This window comes from Canis aureus, chromosome 24, assembly GCF_053574225.1.
Source record: "Canis aureus isolate CA01 chromosome 24, VMU_Caureus_v.1.0, whole genome shotgun sequence".
In the NCBI taxonomy this organism is placed as follows: domain Eukaryota; kingdom Metazoa; phylum Chordata; class Mammalia; order Carnivora; family Canidae; genus Canis; species Canis aureus.
Window position 1 is genome coordinate 19,738,608 of NC_135634.1, and position 21,943 is coordinate 19,760,550.

General features: G+C 41.4%; 1 long non-coding RNA gene across 5 annotated transcripts in view; it reads left to right on the forward strand.

The window, feature by feature from the left end:
- The first annotated feature begins 8,698 nt into the window (after positions 1 to 8,698).
- The window catches only part of LOC144295880 (uncharacterized), a 34,730-nt gene continuing 21,485 nt past the window's right edge, over positions 8,699 to 21,943 (forward strand). Inside the window, exons 1-3 of one of the 5 annotated variants that reach the window (XR_013363006.1) lie at positions 8,699 to 8,888; positions 15,530 to 16,325; positions 17,606 to 17,807. This is a non-coding gene — a long non-coding RNA (uncharacterized LOC144295880). Of the gene's footprint in view, positions 8,889 to 15,529; positions 17,539 to 17,605; positions 17,808 to 21,943 lie in introns of those variants that run through there. The other 4 variants (XR_013363007.1, XR_013363008.1, XR_013363005.1 and 1 more) reach the window with 4 other exon arrangements.

Genomic DNA, 21,943 nt, shown 5'->3' on the forward strand with positions numbered 1-21,943 from the left:
CCCCCAACACTTTCACTGTGGGGCTGGGCAGCACCAATGAGTTCTAAGCGGCAAGGGACAGGAGAATTCGGGGTGACATCTGGTTTGCAGATACACATCACAGGTTCTTTGGAGTCGGAGGGGACATTGAATTCTAGTCCAAACTCAAGTAACTGTGAACCCCTGGCAAAGGCTGTGTGGTGTCCTTTCCCTCTCCTTCTCCCCTGGAGAATGCTCTTAAGAGGAAAAATTTGAAGATAGGGCTAAGGAGAAACAAAATCTGCCTACAGCTGAAATTCCCACTGTTTGCTGGGAATCCAAGAGGGAGGGTTTAGCAAGTGGCTGCTTGCTCACCTTCACCTCTTTTAGCTCCTGCTCTACCTTTTTGAACAGGTAGAGAATAGAGAAGCAGGATGGCTACAGAAATACCCCCAACCTCAAGTCTAGTTCAAGCTTCCAAAGCAAACTCAGATTCATACTTATCTGATTAGGGGAATAGGAGAGGAATGGGCTTATGGAGAGATGATAGCATAGAATTTAAAATCAGGAAATTGTTAACAACTCCTCCTAGAGAAGATTGCTGTTTATTCTTGTTGGTGTCAAGCTTGGAGTGGTGTTAGTCACTACCAAATTGGACAAAAGAGAACATTGGCAGATACTCTAGCACCTCTCTGGTCCTGCAGAGTTCCTGGTTCCTGTCAGGGGCCAGTCTTGGCCCATGTGGCAGCTTCTGATGCTATCAGGTATCCTGGAGTGTGATTTCTACCAAAGAGGACAAATGGGGCCGCTCCACACCCACCCACCCTAACTCCAGGTGCTGCTTTGCTGTTGCTCATCACCTTGCCCCAAAGTCCAGACATCCCAATATTTCTTGAGGAGAATGTCCTCCAGGTATCTGTGAGGCAGGCCCCTGGAGTAGTCCCCACCTGATAGAACTATGGACTGGATTTCCCCTCAGAAGCACACTCATTTCTTTTTGGCCCCAGGGACTATCACCCGTCCTGTTCCAGGCTCTGTACTCTGAACTTCACCCAATTCTATGACTTCTCTTGAACTAGCCATAAAGGGCACCTTCTCAAGTCAAATACTCTATTAGCAGCTTCCGCTTGAGGCTGGGTTTTCCTGTCTTTCAAAAAAGCCTTATCCATGCCAAGAATCTCTTGCAGGATTGTTCTCATTGGTAAATATTACATATTTGGGATAGGCTGTCATAATACATATAACTACTCCTAGCTCACTGTAATTGATTAATGCACACAATGAACGTGAAACTGTACTAGACATAGGGTGATGGGAAGAAGTGGTACTAAAATTGTGTCATTCTCTGCCCTCAAGAAAGTTACACTTGAGTTGGAGAGGCAAAATTAATGAATAGACCAGAGTAAATGACCCAAGCCAGAAAAGAATTTAGCACTAAATGGTATAGGCTCTAAGTGCTTTAAAAGTTTTAAGAAAAGATGGCAAGATTTTTATTTCTTAGGATTAATTATTCAGATTTTTTTCCTATCAATTTTCACTCTCCTTGAAATGTGGGAGGGAAGCAGAAAGAGTGGCTGAGTTAGGGCCTTATGATTACAGATCACTCTTGCTGCCCTGAAGGCCCCCCTCCTGCTGCAGACAAAATTCTCGGTAAAGGGACTCCCACCAGCTGGCTCAAGGATATGAATACGAATGAAGACTGAACCCTCCAGCAAAGTGGATCCAGGTGCCAATGGAAAGAGGAAGGTTCACTTCCTGCCTCCCATCTGGGTCAACTAGTGCCACTTCTGCCCACTGTCTTCTTCCTCTCCCTGGATTCTTACCCTACGCACACGGGCAGTCCCCACACACCTGTATCCACTCATCACGCCAGGCTATGACGAGGCTGCATTTCTCCACCGACAAGGGCACCTGGATCAGAGTCAAAATGAAAAAAACAAAAACAAAACAAGACTTCAGCCAAGCACACCGCTACAGTTTCCTCATTTCTTCATATATAAGAAACCCTGAGGTTGGCATATGAACAACCTGCAAAAAGGAAATCTGCTTTCAGAAATAAGCCCCAATACCACAATATTGGCCCTGCCTGAGGCTGTTAGAGGCCATGACCAGAGTGAATCAGGGTGATTCCAGAAGTAGATAAAAGGCCTGCATGAGCCTTAGATCAGGCCATGGGGATATGCCACAGGGCATGTTTTCTCCCCTTGTGGATATAGCTCCCCAAAATATTAGGTTACTACAGCGTTTATTCTCTGTGGCTTATCTTGGGTAATAGATCCTTAAAAAAAAAAAAAAAAACAACGGGCAGCCCTGGTGGCGCAGCGGTTTAGCGCCGCCTGCGGCCTGGGGTGTGATCCTGGCGACCCGGGATTGAGTCCCACGTCGGGCTTCCTGCGTGGAGCCTGCTTCTCCCTCTGCCTGTGTCTCTGCCTCTCTCTTCGCTCTCTCTGAATGAATGAATAAATAAATCTTTTTTAAAAAATACCATTTTCCTTTTAATAGGTGATTAAAAAAAATTATTGCATTCTGAAGTTCTTACATTTGTTTTTGAATCTTAGGGTGAGACAGATTTTTCCATTTGAGTCATCTTCACCTTTATCATGAAAGTTATACCACATATAGTATAACAAATATGACATATAACATGTATGCCATGAAGGATATTATTCATACAAATATGCTTGGTTAACTTTGTGGGACTTTACCTCTTCTCAAGAGTGAAGTACTACTCTCTTGGTCACCAGCTTCCTCAGTCTTCAGTTAGGGAGCCAAAAGCAGATATTCCAATATTTTATTTACTCTGAAATATTTACTGGAGGCCTGTGATAAATGTGTAGGGCCATACCAGGTCCTTCCTCTGAAAGGGCTTTCGACCTGGTTGAGGAGGTGAAATACATCACCCCAGGTTAGAATATTAATGTAAAGCCATGTCAAAGGCTATATCTGGTCCACCACTGAGTCAGTGGGCAGACACCAGAACTCCAGAGGAACCAAGGAAGAAGTGAGCTCTAGGCAGTGGAATGATGGGTGCCTCTTGAGGGGAGCAAGTACAAACGGATTTTGAAGGCTGTGTAACCTGGGACAACTATGGAGGAGTAGGGCGATGTGTGCAATGTGAGAGGAGGAAAAAGGAAGGCAAGAGCTCCTGCAATGACCAAAGGAGTTCCTTTGGGAGTGTTCCAGGGAGAGAAAGAAGCCTGGTAGCCAAAGCAGACAGGTTCTCTCAGGGAGTAGCCAGCACTCCAGTTGTCAAGGTGGGACTGTACAGGGGCTGGACTTTATCAATATGCCTTAGGGAGCCCTTGATGATGAGGGTAGTCTAATGGAAACATTTTGGGAAAGATGAGCAGTTCTAGAGCAAAAACTGAAAGCCCTCCTGACTCTGAAGTTACTGGGTTTGCAACTATCCCAACATGAGTCTCGAACCCAGTTCTCTTTATCCTAGATCCTGTCAGTGAGCAGGTTCTAAACAAGGTGTCTTGCTGCTTTTGTCAAATCTACTTTCGCATCCCAATGCCCTAAGCATGTCTAGTCTCTAAGCAACTGTCATTTTAGACAGAATTTATTTGTTCTATCAAGAGCCTTTGGAATGAAACCAGAGAGAGAGCAAATGGTAGTCACACAATCTATGTTAGGGAAGCTTATAGGACTCTGCCCTCTCCATGCCCCAATACATTTATATTTATCCTGTGTTTCCAGGGTGAATTGAGCTGTTTTCTAGGAAGGGGAGCTATGGATTTAAAAGACATTACAGGTGACACAGTCTGTCTCATCCACAAAGAACGGCTTCAAGTTAGTAGTAATGATGATCTGAGTTTGTGAAAAAATGTAGAGTTTGATCTTTTTTCAGTGAAATTAATACAACTGTGTTCATCTCCCCCAATTTTCAGGTCTTGTGAGATGCCAGGTTTGGTGTTTGGGTACATGAGAATGATCTTGTCCTTACGGTGTAAGTGTTCTATCTATATGCTTGGTCATGTGTCTCTTTCTATCTGATGTACTTTAATAATTATGAAAACCTAACATCTTAAGTCAGCATGACTATGAACATATCTGTCTGGGATCAGCACTTCAAAATAACAAAAATTCACTGAAGAAACAAATAGGAAAGAAAGAAAAGGAACAGCCTGAATTCCTGGTCCCATTTACAGCAGGGCCGACTTAGTTCTTGCTGATCCAGAAAGGTGTACAAGAGTGGACCATGCCACAACCCAGTGAGGAGCTCAAAGCATGGCTTGAGACTTTCAGCATTTTGTATATAAATAAGGGGATGTAAACAATGAGTAAAGGAATGAAAAACTGCTTTCAAGGGACATTTAGGAGAAAACTGGCAAATGCTTGCCTGCAAATTCTCCTGGGAAGCTCCCCTAAGAGGTGAGTCGGTAGTGGAGATTCTGGAGTTTTGTCTGCCCTCACTCCGGGGAGACAGCAAAGGGTCAGATCTGCTCTGTAAAGGGCAGCTGGGTGCTTGGGGAGGCCAGAAATGAGAATAGCAAGAGAAAACACGTAGTATATTTATAGGCCATCTTACTGTGGCTGCTGAAGTGTCCCCTTAGGAAATAAAGCCACTGGCCGCTGAAGTGAAATGTGTTAATTAACATGAGACCCGCTTGATTACAGCTTGGGAAACAGGCAGAGTCAGAAAAACAGGACAAGCTGCATTTAGTTAATTGACAGATACGATAGTGTGGGGCCTGTCTCCAGCTCTAAGGAAAGAAAATTAAATTAAAAGGGTCTTGATAGGCCTGGTTATCATCTCTGGTCTAATGGTTCAACAGTCTCCAGCTTCCAGCCACTACTACATTTGGGCAGTATTCATCTAAGAGACTTCTTTGCCTCTGGACGGACGTTTCTCCTCATCTTACTTTTTCCTCCTGCTTAGGGTTGCCAGATAAAACACAGGGCTCCCACTAGTGTTGTATTTCAGATAAAAAAATGAATCATTTTTTTGTATGTCTTAAATATTGCATAGGACATACTCACTTAAAAAATGATTCATTTTTTAGTTGAAATGCGAATTTAATTGGATATTTGCTAACTCTGGCAATACTATTCCCTGTAAATGCCTTGGGGGTCAATCCTTTATTGCTCATAAGCAGGCACATTTTGGGAAATTGACTTAAACTCTACTGACCTTCTTTTTTTTCCTAAATTTTTATTTATTTATGATAGTCACACACAGAGAGAGGCAGAGACATAGGCAGAGGGAGAAACAGGCTCCATGCACTGGGAGCCCAACGTGGGACTCGATCCCGGGTCTCCAGGACCACACCCTGGGCCAAAGGCAGGCGCTAAACTGCTGCGCCACCCAGGGATCCCTCTACTGGTCTTCTTATTGTGAGGGCAAACATGAAAATAAAAAGACTCAGATTTTTCTCTTTTTGCCCGTTCCTTCCAAGAGCCCACGTGAACTAGATTTGCTTTAAGGCAGTCAACTTGAATGAGTGTGTGAATAAGTTTTATTTTTTTAAGCCAGATAGCTCTTCAGCCCCCAGATTCTTACTACTCTGCCAAGCTCACATTCTTGGGTCTGAGAAGTGCACTCAACTGTAGGAATGCAGTGCTGTGGCAAAACCAATTTTCAACTTTTAGAGTTGACCAGCAGGGGGAGCACATTCCAAAAGGACACACTGGGCTCAGGCTACCTAGATGAGATCATCACTGTCAAGGCCACCTGGCATCACTCAGGCACCAAGAATTTATGGAACCCCCGCAGGCTTTGCAACTGTGTGCCAAATATTTCACTTCTGACTGAGCAAAGGACAACTTGGGTAAAAGACAAACCCCAAACAAACAAATCAGGGAAAAAAAAAACACCAAGGAAAAGAAGCAACAAAAACCCCAATTAGTGTAAAGAAACAGCAAACTACAAGATTTTTTTAAAAAAAGATTTTATTTATTCATGATAGACAACAGAGATAGAGATAGAGAGAGAGAGAGAGAGAGAGAGAGAGAGATGCAGAGACACAGGCAGGCTCCATGCAGGGAGCCTGATGTGGGACTCGTTCCCAGGACTCCAGGATCAGGATCTGTGCCTAAAACCACTAAGCCACCCAGAGATCCCCAAACTACAGGATTATAAGAAAACAAAACAAAACAAACAAACAAACAAACAAACAAAAAAACAGGTGTTTTTTTCCCTACTCCAAGGACTGGATGGGATTTGGAAACATCATGTTCACCTCTCAAGACTTGCTTCTTCTGCGAGGCATTCTCTGAGTAACAGTCCACTTCACACTCTACCTACTCCAAAGGACTATCATAGTCCTGGCCCCATAGCCCCTGATTGCTTCCTTTCATTTGCTTGTTTCCCCATGAAATAAATATGCCCTTTGTTGCCATGTTTTATACTTTAAGTCTCTCAAAAATATGGCCATGGTGATTGGCATGTAGTAGGTGCCTCCATACCTTAATTCTCTTGAAAAATGAAAGAATATTTTAAAAAAAAATTTTTTTTAAGTAAACTCCATGCCCAGTATGGAGTCCAATGTGGGGCTTGACTTTGTGACCCTGAGATCAAGACCTGAGCTGAGAGCAAGAGCTGGCACTTAACTGACTGAGTCACCCAGGTGCCCCAGAAGAATATTTTAAAAATATCATTTTAAAAGGAGAGTCCACAATCCTCCTTCACTGCCCTTGATTTTAGTGATTGACTCTTGCAATTAGGAAAGCACTTTCCCTATGAACTACTGAAAAAAACTCATTTTGAAGCATTTTCTAGGTGTAAGGAGGTTTTGATGAAATAGAAAAAAAATGAAACAAAACATAGTTCAACATTTTTGTGAAACCTAAAATATAAAAGTAGATATTTCTTTCCAGGTTGAAAGAAAGAAAGGCTTAATAGTTTCTTCATAAATAATGCCAAACTGAGAACTGTAAAACTGAATTCTAGTCCTGGCTTTCTTATCTGTTAACTGTATTTGCTGGGGCAAAGACATTTAACATATCTGTGGCCTCAGGACAGTGTTAGAGCTGGGTAGAGCAATGGTTTCCAAACCTGACTGATTGCCAAATATCCTGGAAGCTTTAAAAACCTCACACCCAAATAAGTCTGGGATAAGTCCTAGAAGTTAATTTTTTTTTAAGCTCCTCAGGTGATTCTTAAGAACAAGTGGGCTTATTAGAAATGACAAATACCCACCATTTGCTTCAACGTGGATGGAACTGGAGGGTATTATGCTGAGTGAAGTAAGTCAATCGGAGAAGGACAAACATTATATGTTCTCATTCATTTGGGGAATATAAATAATAGTGAAAGGGAATAGAAGGGAAGGGAGAAGAAATGTGTGGGAAATATCAGAAAGGGAGACAAAACATAAAGACTCCTAACTCTGGGAAACGAACTAGGGGTGGTGGAAGGGGAGGAGGGTGGGGGGGTGGGGGTGAATGGGTGACGGGCACTGGGGGCGGCACTTGACAGGATGAGCACTGGGTGTTATTCTGTATGTTGGTAAATTGAACACCAATAAAAAATAAATTTATTAAAAAAAAAAAAAAGAACAAGTGGGCTTGAGAACCATTTGACCAGATCACTAGCCCTCCTGTGCATACCCATTTCCAGGCCTCCAGAGAGTGACTTCAGTGGTCTACTGTGATCTGGGTTCCCAGGTGGGTCTAACGTGCAATGAAGGTCAAGGCCCTGGACAAGGTGCTCATTAAGATCCCTCTGACTCTAACACTTTATGGTCCAAGAACTTTTACCTTGTCTTTATAAGTACTTATGTGGTAGTTTTATTGCATTTATTAAAATGGGTGCCTTGCTCTTGTGGCTCAGATCTGTAGATTAAAGGGCAAATGTCTCATAGCTACCCCTTGACAAAGGATCACTCTTGTTCCTGGGAAGAAGGGGATGTGGGAGTGTGGATGGGTCAGCACAGGCCAGCTATGCTCTCAGGCAGACCACTTGAAGTGCACGTTTACTGACAGCAAGTTGAATGTCCCAGCCAACTGCTGGCTTCTAGTAATATAGAAGTATTGACATCTGAATAGAGCTTTTTATGAACAGGGATGTAAATTCATTCTACAAACAACGTATTGAATTGTGATCCCCTCAAGGTAACCACATTCCTAATTATTTCTATATTTTAAAATGTAACTGCTGTGTGTGTTGTGTTTACACAAGGAGAGAGGGACACATTGGGAGCATGACAGGGCTTCCAGCTTGAACCTAAATTGTGTTCAGCAGTAGGACCTGCCTGGGCATGTCTGGTTAACCGGTGGGGCAGGCCAAAAGGAAGGTTGGGTGGAGGCATCTCCTTTCAGGCAAAAAAGAGTGAAGTGTGCAAAGGTTGGTCCAGTACAAAAATCTTAGTCATTGGAAGGACAGTACAATGTGTCGTCATTCTCATCTGTCTCTTGACCCAGCTCATCGATACACCTCCGGCCCAAGGAAGAGAAAGGACTGAGAGTAAAAGCTCAAAAGGCTATTCCCCCACGCCTCTCTGAAACTCTGGGGTTTGGCACCTCTAGGTTCTGTATATTCACAGTGGCCATGCTTCATAAAAACTGAGGTTCAGCAGGAACTTGCAGGAAGTGGTGATGACCCTTGGTGCCTGATAGATGGGGAGTTAGCAGCAGAGTGTGACAGGGCTAGAGCAGAGAAAGGGAAGGAGGGAGACTTGATCTCTCCCAGCACCCCAGGCCTGCAGGAGGACCCCTGTAGATGCCAGGATTCTGAATTAGCTAAGTGGAATGAGAGACTGTTCAACAGAACAGAGTTGACATCATAATGCCAGTTTCTAACTCCCAGAAACCCATTCTAGGACCCAAACACCTGTGATCTCTTTGGGAAATTTTCTAGTTCAGTTCAACAAATGGTAGGCTTTATCGATGGTCTCCAGTCCTCTGTGATGAGTTACTTGGTCTTGTTGCTATCATCAAGAGTACGTAAGAGGTGGTTCATTTGAAAGAAGAATAGCATTGCTTCTATGGTGAGCAAGTGACTGGAAATCCTACTAGTCTAGATGATTATAGGTGGTTTGAATCTCTAATACCAACCGCCTCTTCTCAGAATGTCTGTGGGAGCTTATCAGCACCTATGTGGCAACTTAGAAGCACCTTTCTTCTACTTCTCTCCCTCCCTATGTGGGCAGGAAAGATGAACTGGGGTTGAGTTTAGAATAGAGTAGACAGACCCTGGGCTGTGGCCTGGAGCCTCTGCTTTCACGAGGGGCTGGGTCTGACACGGGTTGTGAACCAGATCTTCTGCCAGGGGCATCCTTCAGCTCCACTTCAGCAAGCAATGAAAGACATGCCACATAGAAGAAAAAAAAAAAAAAAAGCTGGTCTCATTTCAATCACTCCATCTTATTTCTGATGCAAGCTTTTAGCTCTTAGAAAATTATGAAAGGTCTGTGATGGTTGACTTTATGTGTCAACTTGGCTAGGTCATGCTACCCAGTTTTTGATCAAACACCAGTCTAGATGTTGCTGTGAAAGCATTTTTTTTTTCCATCGTGATTAACAGTTAAATCAATAGACTTTAAGTAGATTGCCTTCCATAATGCGGGTGAGCCTTATTCAATTGGTTGAAGAGAAAACAGACTGAGGTCCCCCAAGGAAGAGGGAATTCTGTCTCCAGACCTCTTTGGACTCAAGCTGTAATATCAAGTCTTCCCTGGGTCTCCAGCCTGTTGGTCTGCTTTGTATGTAGATTTTGGACTTGCTGGTCCTGACAACTCTGTAAGCTAATTCTTTAAAATAAATCTCTCTATGTTTAAACATCCTATAGGTTCTGTGTCTCTGGAGAATCCTGAGCTAATATGAGCTAATGCAAGCTCTTTAAGCTCATCAGTCCAGTAAACCAAACAGATAACTTTTAGCATATGGAAAAGAAATCAGGTGCCAAAGGCAGTTTTCTATCATTTGTCTACAACCTAAAGGAGACCTGCATGATTGACCATCTTTTGGGATGGAGCTTATATAAAAAAATTTATTGATGTTCTCTTAATTGAATATTACCATCAACTGCTCCATTTTCATAAGCACTATTTAGAACCAGATTTCCTTGTGATTTGTTCTAAAGCCATTTTATTAATGTTGGGGTATCTGGGTAGCAGTGGGGAGGCAGACAATGAGTAGTCACCTTCACGTAAGAGAAGCATGAAGCAGAGGCTCTAGTTGTAAAAAATTTGAAAGGCTGCAGGAACTGATTTGAATTCTTAATTTTCTTAGGAACTCAGAGAAGTCAAGCTATTTCTACTAAATCTCATGTTGGTTATAAGCTCTGTTTTAAATGCAACATGTAAACTATTTCTACAGAATACTAGGAAATAAGGCACACAGTAACTTTCTGGTGAATTTGAAAAGCAATAGACATCAAGTCTGCAGCTCAGAGGATCACTTAGGTTTGGAGGTTTGGGAACTGGAAAGATCCAAATAGCTGCCTAAATATCCTTATTTTCTTGGCTTCTTTGGACTTAGCCACATAGAATCAGATTATTCAACTATGATTATTAATGTATGAGAAGAGGAAACACAGAAAGGTGATTTTTTGACAATTCTACTTATTTGTAGTTCCCCAAATGTGTGCCATGGAGTCTTAGTTCTGCAACATGGTTATAAGGACAAATACTCTAAAAAATGTTTTATTGTAAGATCTTCTCATCCTTGGAGAATTGCCATGCTATTAGCATTCAGGAGGTACTAGGATCCCTACCTCAGAGGGTGATAGGGAAAGTCATCCAAAAGAAGTGGCTGCCGGTTCACCTGTGAGCTGGACTTCACTCACAGCACTCAGAGACTCCTCATCCCCTCCCCTGTCCTTGGAATGTGGGTTCTGCTTGCCTTTCCTGATCCCAGACGCTGCTCCAAGGACATAACATTGAGATATGATGTGGTACTGAGCTTACCTGCACTCTACACATGACTAAACCCAGTTAGGGCATCTTTTAAAACAATTATTTAAATTTTATTTAGTTAAAATATACTGTACTATTAGTTTCAGGGGTAGAATTTCATGACTCATCATTTGCATATAACATCCAGTGCTCATTACATCAAGTACTCTCCTTAATGCCATCACCCAGTGATCACATTCCGCCCCCCACCCCCAACCTTCCATCCAGCAACCCTCAGTTTGTTTCCTGGAGTTAAGAATCTCTTTTGGTTTGCCTCCCTCTCTGTTTTTATCTTATTTTATCTTTCCTTCCCTCCCCCCATGTTCATGTTTTTTTTTTAATATTTTATTTATTTATTCATGAGAGACACAGAGAGAGAGACAGAGAGAGAGGCAGAGACACAGGCGGAGGGAGGAGCAGGCTCCATGCAGGGAGCCTGATGTGGGACTTGATCCCAGGACTCCAGGATCACGCCCTGGGCTGAAGGCAGTGCTAAACTGCTGAGCCACCCGGGCTGCCCTGTTCATCTGTTTGATTTCTTAAATTCCACATATAAATGAAATCATATGGTACTTGTCTTTCTGACTTAATTTGCTTAGCATAATACCCTTTAGTTCTATACACATTGTTGCAAATGGTAAGATTTCATTCTTTTTGATGGCTGAGTAATATTCCATTCTATATATAGACCACATCTTCTTTATCCATTCATCTATTGATGGACATCTGGGTTCTTTCTTTAGTTAGGGCTTCTTAATAAACTTTAAAAATTTGACAGGCATTGGGGATCCACTTATCTTAATGCTACCCAAGACAAGCCTAACTTCCTTTGCTTATCAACCTACTAACCTGGAGTGGCCTCCTCTTTCTTTGGTCTCTCTCTGCCTCCTATATATGGGGACAATTTCATATTACATGCAGAAAGCTCTGAGCTGATTGTGACCACAATAATTGGTTAGCCAGTCAGAAGACGGAAGAAATGAGCCTTGAGAGTGAGGCATCTGTGAGGAAGTCCCAACTTGGGCATGGGTCTTTATGGGAGGAAGGGTAGTGTATATGTCAGATGCTTGTGGACCACCATGTAAGTATGGGGATACCTGAAAAATGCAGAAGAGAAAGGAAGTTCAAAGTTGCTACAGTGGGTTGGTTTCTACTGTGGGGAGTTTGGTGGCTACCAATGCCCAACTAGAGGCTAGAGCTTGAAGTAGAAAATTAGAACAGCTGAGGGGTGGCTCAGTCAGTTAAGCGTCTGACTCTTGATTTCAGCTCAGGTCATGATCTCAGGGTTGTGAGATCAAGCTTGGGGTCATGCTCCATGGTGAGAGTGGAGTCTGCTTAAGATTCTCTTTCCCTCTGCCTCTCCCTCTCTCCCTCCCCCTCCCCCGGTAGCATGCGTGCTCTCTCTCTAAAGATAAAAATAAACAAAAGAAAATTAGAATAGCCAAGATTAGAGAAGGATGTGTGAATGTCTAATACTCTGCTAGCTTCACAGCTAGCAGACAGGTGGGAGAGCAGGATAAGAAGTTGGAGGCCTTGGTATGTGTTCTACAAAGCTAGGAGGGCCTAAGATTGATTCTTCAGATGAAGATCTGGATACTGTGACAAAGTTAGGATGCTAAGAGGTAGAATCTCTGACAAAGTGATGAAAATGAAGAGGAGGATGTTATGGTAATTGATGAGAAAACAAATAAAATGTCTAATGTCTTCTGGCCCCTATTATGAAGAAAAATTTACCTGGCAAGTACCCCAAAACTCCTAGGAGAAAACTTGAATTCTTTCTCTATCTCTTGAAAATTGGAAATCTTATCATGTTTTTGAAATGTAAACATTCTAGAGGATAACCAAAACATTGCCCTGGGACACTGAAAAAAAAAGGAAAGAAGGAAGGCTTTTTAAAATATAGACTGCTGTAGGAGTTCCCTTGTCAACTGTCATAAATAATAAGTCTTCATCAGATCTTTAACCATGGCCATTTAAAGGCTTTTGTCATTCACAGACAGTTATTTTGCTCTGAGGCTTTGGCAAAAATTGTTCCTACAAAAGTGCTTCACTTCAAGGAAATTCATGAAAAATATTTCTGACAGGTACAGGTTTCTGATAACATTGATTTACCTTCTTGTGGGAGAGATAATAATGAACCTTTTAAGTACTTTCCCAAGTCTACCTTCATAGTCCCACAGTATGTCATTGGATGGTAGTCTGAGACCTGTCCCTGTTCTCCTTCCCCACATCAGTACAATGGGCCCATTGCATTGATGGTATCATGTTAACCTGTAAAGATTTGCCTTTGCTGCAGGACACCCTACAGGCTTTGCTGGAACACTTATGAGGGAGAAGATGGGCAATGACCCTACAGAAAGCTCAAGGCCCAGACACTGCTGTAAGGTTTTGGGAGTTGTTTGGGATGGTAAGCTGTGATTAATAAGGTATAAAACCTTGTAGGGATTTTGGGGGTTTGGAGAACTTCAATTGCATACCTGGCACAGTATGCCACCTGGTAAAGAAAGGGCATGTGTAGGACTGGGGATCAAAGTAGCAATTGCCTTTGAGAAAGCAAAAATACTACTCTGGAAGGTATTTGTCAAACACTGTGGCAGAGACCACAGAACAGGAGAATGCCCCTAGGGGGCAGAGGCCCAATATATCCTCACAGAATATCAGCTCCTAGCAGTGTACATGTGGTAAACCTCCCACATAGCAGCCAGTGCATCAGCCAGTGGGGTTGATGCAGAATGATCTGGCTGGTGATCACACATGACCTCTGGCCATTAACCCTTTGCATTGACGATTAGTTTGTTCTGTAGGGATTAACCCCTGTGGCTTGGACAATGGAAAGCTAAGGGGTAGATGATCATACATAAACCCTTCTGGAAGCAAAATATGTGGAAAGACATTTGGGTCCACCTGCAACAGCCTAAGATAGCTCTCACTGTTTTTCATGCTCTAGCTCATAGGTCACTTATACCTCTTGGTAATCAGGACGCTCAAGTACAAGCCCTATTACCAGCTCATCAGTAGATACAGCAGGTTGGGTGCATTAGAAAGAGCAGCCATCACAATGTCTGAGTAGGATGGCATATTGCCAAAGATGCTGGATTGCCTTTGAAGTACAGTTACTTGGTTAATCCAATAACAGCATGTCCTATGTTTTTTAAACAGTGTCCAAAGAAAATGTCAAAAGAATCTGGGGCCATTCACTGAAGTTCCCAGCCAATGAGAAATTGGCAAATTGATTAGGTTGGTTCCCTTCCTCTGGGTGAGGGTTCTAAATATGCCTTGCTTTGTGTGGACCCTACATCTAGCCTAACCCAAAGCTTTCCACTGCTGCTATGCAAATCAAGTTGCCTCCATTAGGGATTAGAGAAGCTAAGTACCACATATGGGTACCCTCCTTGACAAGATGGTCATTGGGGTTCACATTTCAAAAGTCCTGACATGCAAGAGTGGGCAAAGGAGGTTCCATCTTCCCTATTACTCATAAGCAGCGGGGTTGGTAGAAAGAAAAAATAGAATATCAAAGCAGCAAATCAAATTGTTAGCAAGTAAAACCACCTTGGCTGATGGACTAAAGTATTGTCCCAGGCTTTAATACATTTGAATGATCATCCAGTATGGCCTGTTGCCCCATGTGGTAGATTGGAACCCCTGCTGAAGCACCCAATACCATGAAGAAGTTGTGGGAAGCAGCCATTGCTCTGACTCTCACTGTGATCAACAAGCTATCCTGTTGAGAACACCAACCCACCACACCTGAGAAAGGAATTATCTACAAGAATTTGCAGTGGGACCTCCTGCTGGGATAGTTACTTTGTATCCCTCTGTGAGGGAGAGCTATTCCATTTCCACCAGGATCCTATTGTCCTGCTCCAACCTGGACATGATAAAAGTCACTATACCAGGAATGGAACGTGCACCACCAAAGGGGAGAAGATGAAGGTCCTGGTCCGTCATAGCCTGCCCTTAGTGCATCTCCTCATGCCTGAAAATGCTGCTTCCTCCCACCAACAAGCATGGTATATACAACCAGGTCAACTTTCTAAACCTCCCGACCTCTCTCTCCTCAAGGCCAGGTGGGTGCATTTTCTCACTGGTTTGATCATTTGGCTGCCATCTTTGTTCCCTCCTTTGGTATGGAGGATGTTATAGCACACATAGAAATCCTTACTAAATTCACCCAGCAAGACTTACGTGATAGTTAACAAAGACTGTCTTTACTGAACACTGAAATGTCTCTGATGAGAAAAGCTATCCTCCAAAATAGAATGGCTATTGACATTATTATTGCCTTACAAGGAAGCACCTGTGTCATTATCCAAACAGAATGTTGTGTGTTCATATTTGATGAATATATTAATGTATCATGTTTATTAAGTCACATAAGGAGGGACACCTGGGTGGCTCAGCGGTTGAGCATCTGCTTTTGGCTCAGGGTGTGATCCCGGGATTCGGGATTGAGTCCCACATCGGGCTCCTTGCAGGGAGCCTGCTTCTCTCACTGCCTGCATCTCTGCCTCTCTCATGAATAAATAAATAAAATCTTAAAAAAAAAAAAAGTCACATAAGGACACAGTGAGCTCCCCGAGTGATCTGACTCCCAGCTTAGGGGAGTTGATGAATCAGTGGTTTGGATCACAGGCTCTTATGGAAAGTTATCAGTGATTTTGGAATTATTATCTTAACCTGTGTTTTCTCTTACATGTGCCTGTGTTGGTGTGGTATCTGCTCCAATGCAGCCAGAGAGCCACCAGCTGAGCCACCTCATGCTAGTGAAACTCCTTGCCAACTGCTCAGGACCCATTGTGAAAGAGGGGTGTGTGAGACTGTAAAGGGCCAGTCATGAGGAGTGGAATGTTGGGGAAGGTCATTGAAAAGACATAACTGCCAGTTCACCTGTGAGCTCAACCTAAACGCTCAGAGGCTCCTCACCAACCCCTTCCTTGGAATGTGGGTTTCACTTTCCTTTCCTACTCCCAGAGGCCATTCCAAGGACCTAGTCTTGATATTGTGATGTGATATTGAGAATACTTAAATGATATACATGACTAAACCTAATTAAGCCCTCTTTATAAACTTTGTAAGATTTGGCAGGCAGAGGCAGGGATCCACTCATCTTGCTGCCACCCAAGATAAGCTTCATATGTAAGTTCCCTCTCCTTGTTAAAACTATTACCTACCAACCTGGAATGGTCTCCTTTTTCTTTGGTCTTTCCCTGTTCTCCATAACAATTAGTCACTTTCAGATTACACCAGGGAAACTCCAGAGAGGGTGGTAAACCAAGACAGGGACATTTGCTGGAACAGGAAACTTGCTCTAAAAGATCACTGATTTTATAAATCTATATTAAATCAGAAGGAAAGGTTAATTAGTCCAAGTACAATAAGAGTAGTAAGTATACCATTACCATATGCAGAATCTAAACTTGAATAATGAAAATGCTTCCTTTCTTCTAAGCCTGCAAACTCCTTTTTAGATCCAGCCTGCCAGAGGAGCTCTTTGGGAGACCTGGTACCTCATACATGGAAGTAGAGGTGAGATTCTTCCTTTCACCTGTGCTAGGTGGTGAGCAGGAAGTGCATAATTACAGCATCTACAAAAGAAGGAAGAATTTTTTTTATTCAAAAGTTTAAAAAATTACTTGTATAAATGTGTTCTAGTAGTGCTTTTTAAATCACAAATACTTGGAACTACGCAAATGGCTAAAAGGGGGCTATGACTTAAAACTATAGCATATTAACATGAATAAATGCTATAGATCAATTGGAAAAAATGATAAATATATAGAAAATGTCAATACTAGTTATGCCTAAATGAAATAAAGTTAGGTGAAAATACCAGAAAATAAGTTACATGTACACTGGTTGCAGCTGAGTGGAATTATATGTACATACATGAACAAATATGGGAGAATTTGAGGTTAGTAGTTTAGAATTTAATATTCTTTTTTTTTTTATAGAATTGCTCATGTTTCTAAAAGAGCAAGTTTACATAAAAGATGGGCAGGGGACCTGGGTAGACATTTTTCTAAAGAAGACATACAGATGGCCAAGAGACACATGAAAAGATGCTCAACATTACTCATCATGAGGGAAAAATGCAAATCAAAACCACAATAAGATATCATCTCGCGGGGAACCCCAGGTGGCTCAGCGGTTTAGTACCTGCCTTTGGCCCAGGGCGTGATCTTGGAGTCCTGGGATCTAGTCCCACATCAGGCTCCCTGCATGGAGCCTGCTTCTCCCTCTGCCTGTGTCTTTGCCTGTGTCTCTGCCTCTCTGCCTCTCTCTGTGTGTCTCTCATGGATAAATAAATAAAATCTTTAAAAAAAAAAAAAAGATAATACCTCGCATCTGTCAGAATGGCTAAAATTAGAAAGATAAGAAATAACAAGTGCTGGCTAAGTTGTGGAGAAAGAGGAATCCTTGTGCACTGTTGGGAGTGCAAACTCAGGCAGCCATTGTAGAAATAGTATGGAGGTTACCCAAAAATTAAAAATAGAACTACCCTATGATCCAATAATTCCACTGCTGGGTATTTGCCAAAGAAAAGGATGACACTGGGAAGCCTGGGTGGCTCAGTGGTTGAGTGTCTGCCTTTGGCTCAGGGTGTGATTTTGGGGGTCTTGGGACTAAGTCCCACATTGAGTTCCTGCAGAGAGCCTACTTCTTTCTCCCTCTGCCTATGTCTCTGCCTCTCTCTCTGTGTCCTTCATAAATAAATAAATAAAATCTTTTTTAAAAAGAAGACACTAATTTAAAAATATATATGCACTCCTATGTTTATTGTAGAATTTTTTTTTTTTTTTTACAAGAGCCAAGATGGAAGCCACCCAAGTGTCCATTGACTGGTGAATGGATAAGAAAGATGTAATATATAGACACAATGGGATGTTATGTGGCACAAAAAAGGGATGAGATCTTGCTATTTGGGACAACATGGATGGAACTAGATGGTATTATGCTAAATGAAATAAGACCATTTGACTTCACTTACATGTGGAATCTAAACAAAACAAATGAATAAATGAACAAAAAGCAAAATCAGGCTCATAAATACAGAAAATAAACTGAGAGGTAGGGGAATGGGCAAAATCAGTGGATGGGGAGTAGAAGATACAGGCTTCCAGTTATGGAATGAATAAGTAATGGAGATGAATAAGTAATGGGAATATAGTTAGTGGTATCAATAGCATTGTATGGTGACAGATGGCAGTTACACAGGTGTTGAACTTAGCATAGCTTTTTAGAGATGTTAAATTACTGTGTGTTACACCTGAAACTAATGTAACATTGTGTGTCAATTATACTAAAAAAACACTGAGAAAATAACTAACTATATAATAACTAAAAGAGCAAGTTTAGGGAGAAGTAAGATGGCAGAGGAGTATGGGATGCTAATTTTGTCTGGTCCCTGGAATTTAACTAGATAATCAAATCATTCTGAACACCTACCAACTCAACAAGAGATCTGAGAAAAGAATTGCTGCAATTCTACAAATGGAAAAGTGACCTCTTTTTGTAAGGTAGAAGACGTGGAGAAGTGAATCCAAGGCGGTATATTGGAGGATAAGCCATGGGGGGAGAGATCCTCTGTAAGCAGGATACTGGAGAGTGATATAGGCAGCGAAGCATAAAATCAGAACTTTTGGAGGTCTACTCCTGTGGGGGACGTCCCTGCCTGAAAGGTGCTTAGGTGGGACAAAAAGAATGGGTGTGCCTGAGTGCAGCAGAGTTCCCAAGCATCAGAGCAGGGAAGTTAGAGTGGGCTTTCTGCTTGATGTTGCCATAAACCACGAAGTGCTGTACTGTCAGATGACTACTATCCATTGATCAGGGGTCCAGCAAGAGGCAGAACCACAGTGAGACCTCCTGGGAGGAATGGTGCAGGTGCACACTGCAGGAATCTGTAAAGTTTGGAGACTTGAAATGTGGTCATGTGCCCGAGATAAAAATGCTCAGTCACAGGCTGAGGTTCTGAGTGAACACAGAATATGGATGGAAACCAGGGAGACAGGAGTGATTGTTTTTCTCTGGGGGCTCACTGAAGAGTAGGGGGGAATGAAATTTCAGTGCTGGGGCTAGAGATCAGGTGCTGCCATTTTCATCTCTCAGATTGGTGCTGAAAACCTTCACAGAACAAAAGCCACCTAGAGAACCCAGCACCCTGGCAAGGGGGGTGCAGTTCCCCCTAGGCAAAGACACCTGAGAATCCGAGCAACAGGCCCCTCCTCCAGAAGGCCAGCAGGAACATCCAGCTAATACCAAGTTTACCCATCATACAGAACTGCAAATCTCCAGCACTAAGGGAAAATAGTATATAGAATTTGTGTTTTTTTCTCATGAATCCTTAGTCTTTTGGTTTAAAATTTTTTTCCTTCTCAGCTAATTTATTTTATCAACTCTTTTTTAAATTTTTTAAAATTTTCACTTTTACATTTACATTTTTTATATATATATATATATTTTCATATTTGGCTTCCTTTCATTGTATTCAATTTTATTTTCATGTATATATATGTTTTTCTTTCTGACTTTGGGATCTAGTTTCTTCTAGCAGACTGAAATACATCCAGGATCTAGTTTATCGCTCTGTTCACCTTCTGTTTGATTTATTTCTACATTTTTTTTCTTTTTTGGTTTCTGATCTCCTCTGATTTGTTTAGTGTATATTTTTCTCAGTGTTGCTGTTTCTATTTTTATATTTTTGTTCTCTCATTTATTTTTCTCTGGACATAATGACAAGATGGAAGAATTCACCCCTAAAAGAGAACAAGACACAGGGATCACTGTCAGGGATTTAATTAATGCAGATACAAGTAAGATGTCAGAAACAGAATTCAAAACAATGATTATAAACATACTAGCTGGGCTTCAAAAAAGGATAGAAGATATTAGAGAATCCCTTACTGGAGAAATAAAAGAACTAAAATCTAATCAGGTCGAAATAAAAAGGCTACTATTGAGATGCAATAAAAAAAATGGAGGTTCTACTGCTAGGATAAATGATGCAGAAGAGAGAGTAAGTGAGATAGAGAACAAATGATGGAAAATAAAGGAACGAGGACAAGAGAGATAATTACTGGATCACAAGGATTGTGAAATCCTTAAAAAGAGGATTCAAGAGATCTGTGATACCATAAAGCCCAACAATGTTAGAATTATTGGGGTCCCAGAGGAAGAGGAGAGAGAGAGAAAGAGGGGGCAGGAGGTTTATTTGAACAAATAATAGCTGAGAACTTCCCTAGTCTGGGGAAGGAAACAGGTATTCAAGTCCAGGATGCACAGAGAAGCCTCCTCAAAATCAATAAAAATAGGTGAACATCTCAACATATGATAGTGAATCTTGCAAATTTCAGAGACAAAGAGAAAAATCCTAAAAGCAACTCAGGAAAGGTGATTCTTAACTTACAAGGATAGAAATGTAAGGCTGGCAACAGACTTGTCCACAGAGACCTGGCATGTCAGAAAGGGTCTATCCAACTAGAAGATCTAACAATTATAAATATTTATGCTCCTGACTTGGGAGCAGCCAATTACATAAACCAATTAATATATTCAGGGAGCTAAATGAGTAAAAATATGCAGCCAAGAATACTTTAACCAGCAAGGCTGTCATTCAGATTAGGAGAAATAAAGAGCTTCCAGGACAAACAGAAACAAAGAATTTGTGATCACTAAATCAGCCCTGCAAGAAATATTAAAGGGGATCCTGTACATGAAGAGAGAGCCTAAAAATTACAAAGACCAGAAAGGAACAGAGACAATATACAGAAACAGTGACTTTATAGGTAATATAATGGTACCAAATTCATATCTTTCAATAAATGTTCCTATCAAAAAAACCAGGGTATCAGATTGAATAAAAAACAAGGTCCATAGATATGCTATCTATAAGAGACTCATTTTAGACCCAAAGGCACCTCCAGATTGAAAGTGAGGGAGTGGAGAACCATTTATCATGCTAATGTACATCAAAAGAAAACTGGGGTAACAATCCTTATATCAGACAAATTTGATTTTAAACCCTAGAGTGTAATAAGAGATGAAGAAGGACACTATCTCATACTTAAAGGGTCTATCCAACTAGAAGATCTAACAATTATAAATATTTATGCTCCTGACTTGGGAGGAGCCAATTACATAAACCAATTAATAAAAAAATTTAAGAAACACATTGATAATAATACACTAATAGTAGGGGATTTTAACACCCCACTCACAGGAATGGACAGATCATCTAAGCAGAAGATTCACAAGACACAAGGCCTCTGAATGACACACTGAACCAGATGGACTTCACAGGTATATTCCAAGCATTTCATCCTAAAACATCACAATATACATTTTTCTCAAGTGCACAGAGAACATTCTCCAGAACCATGTACTGGGTCACAAATCCAGTCTTAACCAGTACAAAAGACTTGGATTATTCTCCGCATATTCTCAGACTACAGTGCTTTAAAACTTGAACTCAATCAAAAGGGAAAATTTGGAAGGGAAATACATGGAAGTTAAAGAGCATCCTACTAAAAAATGAATGGGTTAACCATAAAATTAAGGAAGAATTTTAAAAATTCATGGAAACAAATGAAAATGAAAACACAACTGTTCAAAACCTTTGGGAAACAGCAGAGGCAGTCCTAAGAGGGAAGTATATAGCAATACAGGCCTTTCTTCAGAAATGAGAAAAGTCTCAAATACACAAGCTAATCTTACATCTAAAGGAACTGGAGAATAGCAAATAAAGCCTAAACCAAGCAGTAGAAGAGAATTAATAAAAATTAGAGTAAAAATCAATGAAATAGAAACCAAAAGAACAGTAGAACAGATCAACAAAACTAGAAGCTAGTTCTTTGGAAGAATAAATAAGATCAATAAACCCCTAGCCATACTTATCAAAAGAAAAGAGAAAGGACCCAAACACATAGAATCATGAATGAAAGAGGAGAGATCACAACTAAGACTGAAGAAATACAGACAATTATAAGAGAATATTATGAGCAATTGTATGCCAACAAATTAGGCAATCTGGAAGAAATGGATGCATTCCTAGAAACATTTAAACTACTAGAACTAAAACAGGAAGAAATAGAAAACCTGAACAGACCCATAACCAGCAAAGAAATTGAAGCAGTCATCAAAAATCTCCC